We start from the raw sequence: 10,548 nt of genomic DNA on the forward strand, positions 1-10,548 counted from the left end.
GATTATCCTGCCCAATTTCTGCCCGGCCCCTTCACATGAAAGGGAACACCTATGGCACCGTTTGGACGTCCGCCAGGCCTTGTGTATCTACCTCAGGCGGATGTCAGAGGCGCACAGGTCAGAGGCCCTATTTGTTTCCTTTCAGTCAGGGTCCCTGGGGCCCAGGGTATCTTCCGCAACGATTGGTCAGTGGCTGCGGCAGGCCATAGTAGTGGCCTACGAAGCGTCAGGCCAGGCTCCCCCGACAGGCATAACGGCTCATTCGACTCAAAGCGCCGCTACCACTGCGGCATGGGCCATTAGGGCCCTGTTCGAGGACATCTGTCGGGCTGCCACCTGGGCGTCCCCGACCCCCTTCATACGTCACTACCGTCTGGACGAGTACACGTCAGCGGAGGTATCCTTCGGACGGCGGGTCCTACAGCGGGTGGCGGCCGTCCCTCCACCTGGGCCCTAGGGGTTCCCTCCCTGGGACTTAGTTGGGTATGTCCCTCATATGACCCCTCCCTCTACTCTACTGGAAAAAAGAATGTTGGTCTTACCTGAACGTGTCTTTTAAGTAGAGTAGAGGGAGGGGTCACTACCCACCCTAGTTAGTTGTAGGGCCGGGCTTAGGGGAGAGCTGGGAGGTTCCTGGGCCGCCTTGTATTTGACTACAGATGCGGAACTTCGACATCGAGGAAACTGGGACCCAATGGGAAAGGAGGAAGGTTGAAAAATTTCCCTCAGTCTAATGTACCAATCAGGCTGTGACAAAACCCTCATGTGACCCCTCCCTCTACTCTACTTAAAAGACACGTTCAGGTAAGACCAACGTTCTTTTCTGTATTAGGTGTTTCTGTAGATTTTGCTTGCATAAGTTCAGTCTTGTCACACTGGTGCCACCTAGAAACCTGATTTAAAAATATCCTAACCTTCCTTAATATTTGCGTAGGCATATTGAAGAAAGGTGAGAAATGTCAATTTGAAAAATGCAGCTGACTTCACATGTTTTTTGTACTCCAAATTTAGCCATTAAAGTAGTTATCTTAAAAGTAATGATTTTTTTTTGTTGCTACATGCATTCTGGAGGTGGCCTAAAGAGGAAGAATTTAGAGAATAAATCACAGACCGGACAGTACATATGCATTAGAGAGAGTTTTTATAATTAGAGAATCATTTTTATTCTTATAAAATGCAGTTATAATTCTACAATTGTAAACATAGTGGCAACAGTTGAATATGGAATGAGTATATTACAAGAACTTTGACAGTTCCAAAAGGGTGGAAAAACTACCCCCCAACAATTTTTGGCATGTGGTAGCTATCTTCCATAGAATTGTACTGCCCTCCTAATCTCCCCTGGAATCCTGCAACAAAAATCTCAGAGTCTAATGGAACCAGATTGTATCTTGATTTTATAATGTAAAAATAAGCCAGGAATAATTAGTTTTGATCACTTTTATCTTGCACTGTACCTTGGCAAGGTTTTTAATAGTTCTCAAACATCATTCCCAGTATTCTAACAGTAACTAGTTATAATGATCAATTAAGTCTTCCAGAAAGAAATGAGGAAATAACAAGAAAATGATTGAATTCAGCTCCTCCCAGATAAAAAACATTAATGTTTGCCAAGAGGTATGGTGAAAATCAAAAGCAGCAGAGTTAAAGGGCATGATACAATAGAAATTAGAAGTGCAATTTGTATTCACTTTTTGCAAGTAAATTTTCCCATTGGACTGAAATTTCTCATTTTTAAAAAATAATAAATCTCAAATCAAACTCTAATTAAATGGACTTAATCATCCTATTTGGACCTTGCAGTTCAGATAAACTATTTTGTAATCTTTCCATCAGCAGCTTCATCATCATCATCCATTTGTATTGTTTTTATTTTGTAAAAAAACATACTTAAGGAAAAAAAATTAAACAGCTACATTCACATGATGTTTCTCATTAACAACCGCTTTGTTTAGCAAAAAATTACAGTTTCAGTTAAGGTCAATTAAGCAAAGGCTGCCTGTATGTGCATTTTTGTATGCAGATGATGCCATGTTGTTGTCTGAGAATTAGAATAATTTGCAGTAGCAGTTGGATTGTAGGGGGATCTGAAAATTAAGGAATTTTGATATGAAAATTAATGTATCAAAGTAAATGTGCTTGAGAAAGAAAATCAACAATTGTAAATTGTATATAAATGGCAAAAAGAGCAAGTAGATGAATTTGTGTATTTTGATAGAATATTTACTAAAGATAGAAAAGCGGATCGAGAAAATGTTAAAGATTTATTAATTGTATTTATTACAGCTATCTGACTTCAAGACTATGGGCAGTGTATAATAGGCCTAATGCATATATTATACAAAAGTTGCCAGAAAAGTAATAAGTAAGATGGAATCTGTTGCAAGGAATGATTTTTAAAATATTTTTATCTCACCTTTAATATTTTTATAAATAGCTTAAAGCAGTACACATATCTAAGGGACATGGCTGGGAGGGGCAAGGGACGTGACTGGGTGTGCAGCGCTACTGGTTCGGGCGAACAGGCCCAGACTGGCTGAATCCCACCACTACTAATATTACTTCCTCCTCCTAGTTTCCCCACAAGAAACCTCTGCAGTTGGGCTGAGACACAGTGACTGGACCAAGGTGACCAAGCCAGGTGTCATGCCTATGGTGGAACCTGGCTCGTTGCCTAGCTTTGCAAGAAAACAAGGAAGCTCAGGGAACACCAAGGACCCCTCAGAATCACATTTAAATATGCACTTCTACACAGAGCATTTTAGCTCTGTGAATATTTACCCATAAATACATCTCAAGGAATTCAGTGGGATTTACTGTGTGAATGTGAAGACACATACAGAGGGAGACGTAGTTAGGACTGTACTGTAACCGGGGCCATTGTTGGACCAAGGTCATAACTTTGGTAACTCATGGTTTGATCACTAGTTTGATTTGTTTTACACCAGTTTGCCTTTAAAGATAACACCAAAGTTACAGGTGGCACAAACACAGCAGCAAGATCAAGCCCTGACAATATAGAATTACACCTCTGTTATAGTCACTGTATTGCTTGCCAGGAGGCTTCTGGGCCAGGAGTGGGTTCCTCCGGCCGCTACTATCGGTTCGCTCAGGGATGCGCTGTGGGCATGCATTTCATGCAAATGTGTAGTACTATAAAAAATGCTTCTGTGCATGTTCTGCGCAGGCAGAACAAGATGGTGGCACCTACGGCACTGCCGATAGAACTGGTTCAGGGGCATGACCAGCTGAATTATTACTTACTCGGCCGAACCAGTCTGAACTGGTAGGAATCCACCTCTGTTCTTGGCCCAATTCAAAGTGTTTGTCATTACCTATAAAGTTCCTAGATAACATCAGGCAACATGATGTAATAAATAAATTTACCCATCTAGTCCAGTCATTGAGAGGACATAGTGAAAATGTCTTCCTCTTATGAGGTTCATGCAACATGAGTGACACAGCAGACCTTGGCTGCAAAAGCCTCCCCCCCAATGAAATAATCTACCTCTATAAGTTCACACCCCCCCCCTTCCTGCTTTGCTGCAAATACCATATTTTTCGGAGTATAAGACGCACCAAGGTTTTGAAGAGGCATTTTTTTTAAAAAAAGTAGGTAGGTAGAGGGATAGAGAGGGAGAGAAAGAGAGAAATACAGTAGGTAGTTAGGGAGAGAGAGTAGTTAGGTAGGTAGGTAGATAAAGGGATAGAGAGAGAGAAAAATAGAGAGAGATAGAGAGATAGTGAAATACAGTAGGTAGGTAGGGAGAGAGTGTGTGTAGGTAGGTAGGGAGAGGGATAGAGAGAGAAATAGAAAGAGAGAGAAATACAGTAGATAAGTAGGTGTTTCTGCTGGAACAGCACTTGATCAATGCAATTCTCTTCAATCAGTTAAAGGGCTTTCCAAAAGGGAAAAAAAAGTTTTTGCACTCTGCAAACCTCCCAAAAACAGCCCGTTTTTCGCGAAAATGGGCCCGTTTTTTTAAAAGGCATGAATAGCCTGGGGGGGGGGGGGCTTGCAGAGTGCTCCTGGGGGCGGCGGCAAAAATAAGCAAAAAACAGCCTGTTTTTTGTGAAATTGCATGCATAGCCTTATGGAGGCTTATAGAGTGCTACTGGGGGCTGAGGGGGAATAAACGGCCCGTTTTTGTTCATTTCTGCCCTCCCCAGCCCCCAGGAGCGCTCTGAAAGCCTCCATAAGGATGCACGGCCATTTTGGTGAAGGGGGCAGGGCTTCGGGAGGCAAAAAATGCTGTATTTGGTGTATAGGACGCACCCAGATTTTCAGCCTCATTTTTGAGGAAAAAAGGTGCATCTTATACTCTGAAAAATACGGTAGTTGTTTGATGTGTTATAATAAGTCTGAAAAGAGTCTTTGATTTGAATAGATATTCAGGTCCAGTTGAGTAACGACGCTGATACTGGGTTTCATTTGGCATTTATTTTTGCTTTTGTGGTTATGCTTTGGGTTTTGATTCTGATTTATCTATTTATAGTATTCTGATTTTTTTCCTTATTGATGCCGAGATTTATGGCAGTTTAGACATATGGTAAAAAAAAATGTATAGATCATTTTATAGATCATCCTGGAGTGAGAGAAACCAATTTATCATTTATGTCTAATGTGTTCTACAGCAAAGCATAACTTGCCTTCACAGCAAAAGGTGCCAAAAATCGCACGACATGCAAGAGCCTAAGGGCATAGTTATTTATTAAGATTTATTTATAACTAATTCTTTTAGGATATCAGGGGAGCTAAATCCTATTTATTCAGATATCTAGTATAAGACTTAGCATATTTTTCGGACTATAAGAAAAAAAATTCTGCCTCTGCCTCCCAGCATCCATCCAGTAGTCGTCTGGCCTCCCAGATGACTACTGCCCATTCGCTGCCTCCCATTCATTGCGGCTTGTTTGCTGCCGCTGTGGCCTATTTGGCGTAGCCCATTCACCAACCCGCTTTACACCCTCCCCTGCTGCAACATTCACTGTATAAGGCGTACCGAGATTTTCAACCACTTTTAGGGGGGTGGAGTGTGTCTTATACTCTGAAAAATACAGTAAATGTTGAGATAAATGATGAATAGGCCTGCAAAGTTTTAATCAATAATTGATCAATTTCAAAATACTAATCCTATAAACCTATACATGTTTTAAGCACCACTGAACTCAATTAGTCTTATCTTTAAGCAGATCTGTATACAGATTTACATAGTATTAAAGATGCACAGCATTGCATCTATTAAAATCACAATAAAACAGTAAAATATTATCCTGCCAAGGAACAGACGTTTTAAAAATATGTAAGAGAAGAATGTGCCAATTCTACACACAGCAAGTGCCAAGAAGAGAAGAATTTTTTTCATTGTCAGCACAAATGCCTCTCCTATTATTTTTTATTTTTTATTTATTTTCAAAATTTATAGACCGCCCCCTCTCCCCGAAGGGACTCAGGGCGGTGTACAGGCATATCATTAAAACAAATACAAAAGATAAATACCCTTAGATACCCTTAAAAGCGAATTAAACCTAAATTCAGCTGTACAGAATAGTAAAAGTTAAAATCAGCTAAAAAGTGTACCCCTAGAAATTTAAAAATGCAGACTTGAGGGACTAAAATTGGGATTAGGCCAGGCCGGCTAAATTGAACAGGTGGGTTTTAAGCTTCTTACGGAAGGAGCGGAGGTCGGTGGTAGTTCTGATGTCCGGGGGGAGGTCATTCCAGAGGGTCGGGCCCATCACAAAGAAGGCCCTACTCCTGGGCGTCGCCCGCTGGCATTGCCTAGTGGACGGCACCCGGAGGAGTCCCTCTCTGTGAGAGCGAATTGGCCGAAGGGATGTATGGGGCAGGATACGATCCCGCAAATAGCTAGGTCCTGTGCCATGGAGCGCTTTAAAGATGATAACCAACACCTTGAAACGCACCCGGAAAGCCACAGGTAGCCAGTGCAGCCCGCGCAGCAGAGGTGTTACGTGGGAGTATCTAGTGACTTCCATAATTGTCTGCGCGGCCGCATTCTGAACCAGCTGCAGCCCTCGGGTGCATCTCAAGGGGAGCCCCATGTAGAGAGCATTACAGTAGTCCAGTCGGGACGTCACAAGCGCATGAGTGACTGTGCAGAGGGCGTTCCGGTCCAATAGGGGATGCAATTGGCGCACCAGGCGAACCTGGTGAAACGCCCCCCTTGCCACGGCTGTCACATGGTCGTCCATTGACAGCCGGGCATCCAGGAGGTTGCCCAAATTGCGTGCCCGGTCCACGGGGGCCAGCTGTTCGCCCCCAATGGCCAGTGATGGACGTAACTGGTTGAACCGAAGTGCCGGTAGCCACAGCCACTCCGTCTTGGATGGGTTGAGCTTGAGTCTGTTCTTTCCCATCCAGATCCGTACGGCTTCCAGACATCGGGACATCACTTCGATGGCATCGTTGGGGTGGTCCGGGGTAGAGATGTACAGCTGAGTATCATCAGCGTACAGATGGTAATCTACCCTGAACCCACGGATGATCTCGCCCAGTGGCTTCATGTATGTGTTGAACAGGAGAGGCGAGAGGACCGACCCCTGCGGCACCCCGCAGGTGAGCGGCCTCAGGCTCGACCTCTGCCCCCCTGTCAACACACATTGTGCTCGACCAGAGAGGTAGGAGGAGAACCACCGCAGAACGGTGCCCCTCACCCCCAACCCCTCCAGGCGACGCAGTAGGATACCATGGTCGATGGTATCGAAAGCCGCCAAGAGATCTAATAGGACCAAGATGGAGGAACAACCCCCATCTCTGGCCCTCCAGAGATCATCCACCAACGCGACCAAAGCCGTCTCCGTGTTGTGACCGGGCCGGAAGCCGGACTGGCGCGGGTCCAGATAATCAATTTCCTCCAAGTGCCGTGGGAACTGTTGCGCCACCACACTCTCTACAACCTTCGCCAAAAAGGGAAGGTTGGAGACGGGACGGTAAGTAGCTAACTTAGCTGGGTCCAGAGAAGGCTTCTTGAGTAGGGGCCTCACCACCGCCTCTTTCAAGACGGCCGGCAAGAACCCCTCTGTCAGTGAAGCGTTCACTAATTCCTGGAGCCAGCCTCGTGTGACCTCCCAGGATGCCAGTATAAGCCAGGAGGGACACGGGTCCCGTAAACATGTGGTGGCTCGCAGTCGTCCACGTAACTTGTCCATATCGTCGGAAGTAACAGAGTCAAACTCCTCCCAGGATGGCACCTCAAGACCCACCTCCGACGTCTCTTCTAGACCGCTAACGAAGACCCATTCGCTGCGAATCTGAGCGATTTTGTCCTGCAGATATTCCCCAAATTCCTCTGCTCTACCCTGCAAGGGGGCTTCCCGCGGCCTCTGTGAAAGGAGGGAGCGGGTCACCCTAAACAGGGCGGCAGGGCGGTTATCTGCGGACGCAATAAGAGTGGCACAATATTGTCGTTTGGCCACTCTTAATGCCACAAGGTAAGTCCGTAAATAGGCTCTCACCTGTGCTCGGTCAGACTCGGAGCGTGACGATCTCCATCTGCTCTCTAGGCGTTTCTTGCGGCGCTTCATCACCCCCAGCTCCTCGGTGAACCAAGGGGCCTGGGTGGTTCGATGCCGCAAGAGAGGCCGCAAAGGCGCAACCCGGTCCAAGGCCCCGGCGGCCGCATTATTCCATGCGGCCACTAGGTCCTCCATCTGGGTGCGGGTCAGGGCTATAGGGAATGGCCCAAGCTCTGTCTGGAACCTATCAGGTTCCATCAAGCGCCTGGGGCGGAACCATCTAGGACATTCCGGTTCCGCCTCCCCGCGATGGGGAGTAGCGGTTGGAAAGTCGAGTCGGAGAAGTGAGTGATCTGACCATGACAGGGGCGTGATAACTAAATCCCCTACTCCCAGATCACTCCTCCACTGGCCAGAGACAAAAATAAGGTCCAGTGTGTGACCTCCCTCGTGTGTGGGGCCCTGAATTACCTGGGTCAGGTCCATGGCTGTCATGGAGGCCATGAACTCCAGAGCCACCTCCTAATAGGTATACTTATTGCTTTGAAACATGTTTCAACCAACCAGTTAATTAGGATTCAATATTTTTGGTTGACAATACATATTATTAGTGCCCCTCCTTACCTATGGAGTTTCTGCTCCAGCCAATAACTATGAATAACTACAGGTAGTCTTCAACTTACAACAGTTCATTTAGTAACCGTTCAAAGTTACAATGGCACTGAAAAAAGACTTATGACCATTTTTCACACTTACAACTGTTGCAGCATCCCAATGGTCACATGATCAAAATTGGTAACTAGTTCATATTTATGACCGTTGTAGTGTCCTGGGGTCATGTGATCCCCTTTTGCAACCTTCTGACAAGCAAAGTCAATGGGGAAGTCAGATTCACTTAACAACCAGGTTATTAACTTAATACTGTTAATTCACTTAACAACTGTGGCAAGGAAAGTCGTAAAATGGGGCAAACTCACTTAACAAATGTTTCACTTAACAACATACATTTTGGGCTCAATTGTGGTCATAACTTGAAGACTACCTGTACGGTGAATTACATGTTTTGAAATCTATAGGAATTTGGGGATGATGGTATTAGGTTCCATATCTCATATTTTTCCTCCTGTGAGCATTTCTTGATTGTCCCTCCCTTAGATGTCATCTTCATAGGGTACTGTCTCCTCCTCGCTTGATTTTGGCAAATGTTGCAAAGCAAGCAGAAAGTCAGCTCTGTTGCATAGTTCTATGACAGTGATGGCAAACCTTTTTTGGCTCGCGTGCCAAAAGCGGGGGGAGCGCAGGGGGATCGTGCGCGGGCGTGCCACACATGCACACGCTTCCCCCCTCTGCATGCATGCACAACCAGTGTCCCCCCCCCCCGTGCGTTTTTCGTGCTTTTTCGCCCTCCCCAGCCTCCAGAGGCTTTCCAAGAGCCTATTGAGGGAGAAAATAGCCCCCTGCCCCGCCTGGAGGCTTCAGGAGCTTCCCTGAAGCCTCCGGAAAAGAAAAAACCAGCCCTATGGGCAAACTAGAAGTTCAGGAATGGACTTCCAGTTTGGCCGCAGTGCTGTTTTTTGCCCTCCAGAGCCTTCAGGAGGCTTGTTTGTTTTATGCTCCATTTAATCATGAATTGTTTGTTTAATCATCATCATGATGCTTTATTGTATTTTAGTGTCATCTCTTGGACTTTCTCTAGCAAACAGGTGAATGGGAAGCCTCTGGAGGGTGAAAAACAGCCTCACAAGAAAGCCGAAGTCAGCTGGCCAGCGCATGCATGCACACTGAAGCTGACAGGGTAATGCCTCATGTGCCCTAACAAATGGCTCCGTGTGGCACCCGTGCCATAGGTTCGCCATCACGGTTCTATGAGGTTTCCTCATTGCAAATACCTTCTTCAAAGTATGTCTGGTAATGGGAGAAATAACCTTAATTGTGCCACTTGGTTTACACTGACTACATGACTCTGCACAGCTTTTGTGATCTTGCTGAAGAAGCCTCTTGTGGCATCATACCACAAGGTCATCGGGGTAATCCAGAAACCAGGGGTCAGCAACCTTAAACACTCAAAGAGCAACAAAGGTCCTAAATGGAAGCCCTCCGTTCAATTCTGGAGCCGTCCAGAAGTCCAGTTCCCCCACCATAGAGACTCTTCCTAGCGTGGCATCCTTTTTCCTCTACCTGCCCTAACCGAAAGCCCTATAAATTGTGGTACCGACCGGCAACAGGGAGTCGCAGCAGAGGGATGAAAGAGCCACATGCTGTTCCAGAGCCACAGGTTGCTGACCCCTGCCATAAACCTTGCAGCACTTTTATGATATGATAAAATATGATACGATAGAAAGCTCTAAGCTGACTTGAGGTCCGTGAGTAGCAGTAGCCTCCACACTGCTCCACTGGGACTACAGAATAGGCAACATCATCTGTCCCTATAAAATCAGACAAAATTTTGATCTCGCGTATGAATCAAGCTATTGTGTTTAACAATTTTAGATAATTTTAAACAAATCTCAAAAACTTTTTACCTTGTTTTCCTGGAATTCTTTTTGATATAGAAAAAACAAAGGCAGTTCTGTTGGGTAGGACAAAAAAAAGCCAAAATCTATACCAAGCCAAGATACTGCCCCCCCCCCAACACACACAAAAGCTAATTTTTGAAACCTCTCTTAATATTGTGACAGTGGAATTTTCAAATAATACAGGTATATATACTTTCCATGGAAACTCACCTGTGTAATAGTCTGTTATAATAGCCTAGATTTGCATATTTTAACCAACATTTGCTTATTTCAAGCTCATAGTTAGCTTTGTTATTTTTTCTATAACTCCAGGTGACTTAGATGTAAATTTCAAATAGTATATTATGTACCGACAGTAAAATGTTTCACAAAGGAAACTAAATGAGTTGTTTGTTTAGCAGTAGTGGGTATTAATCATGAAACTTCGCTACCACTGTTATAATTTTCTTACTTATACATCTTACCACGCTATCATCCATGAGTGGCTCCTTATAAAAAAATATCCTCAAATCACAATTGTTAGCATGACATTCTTGAAACAGGATAAAAACAGTTA

Source organism: Natrix helvetica, assembly GCF_964273705.1.
Source record: "Natrix helvetica genome assembly, chromosome: 3".
In the NCBI taxonomy this organism is placed as follows: Eukaryota; Metazoa; Chordata; class Lepidosauria; order Squamata; family Natricidae; genus Natrix; species Natrix helvetica.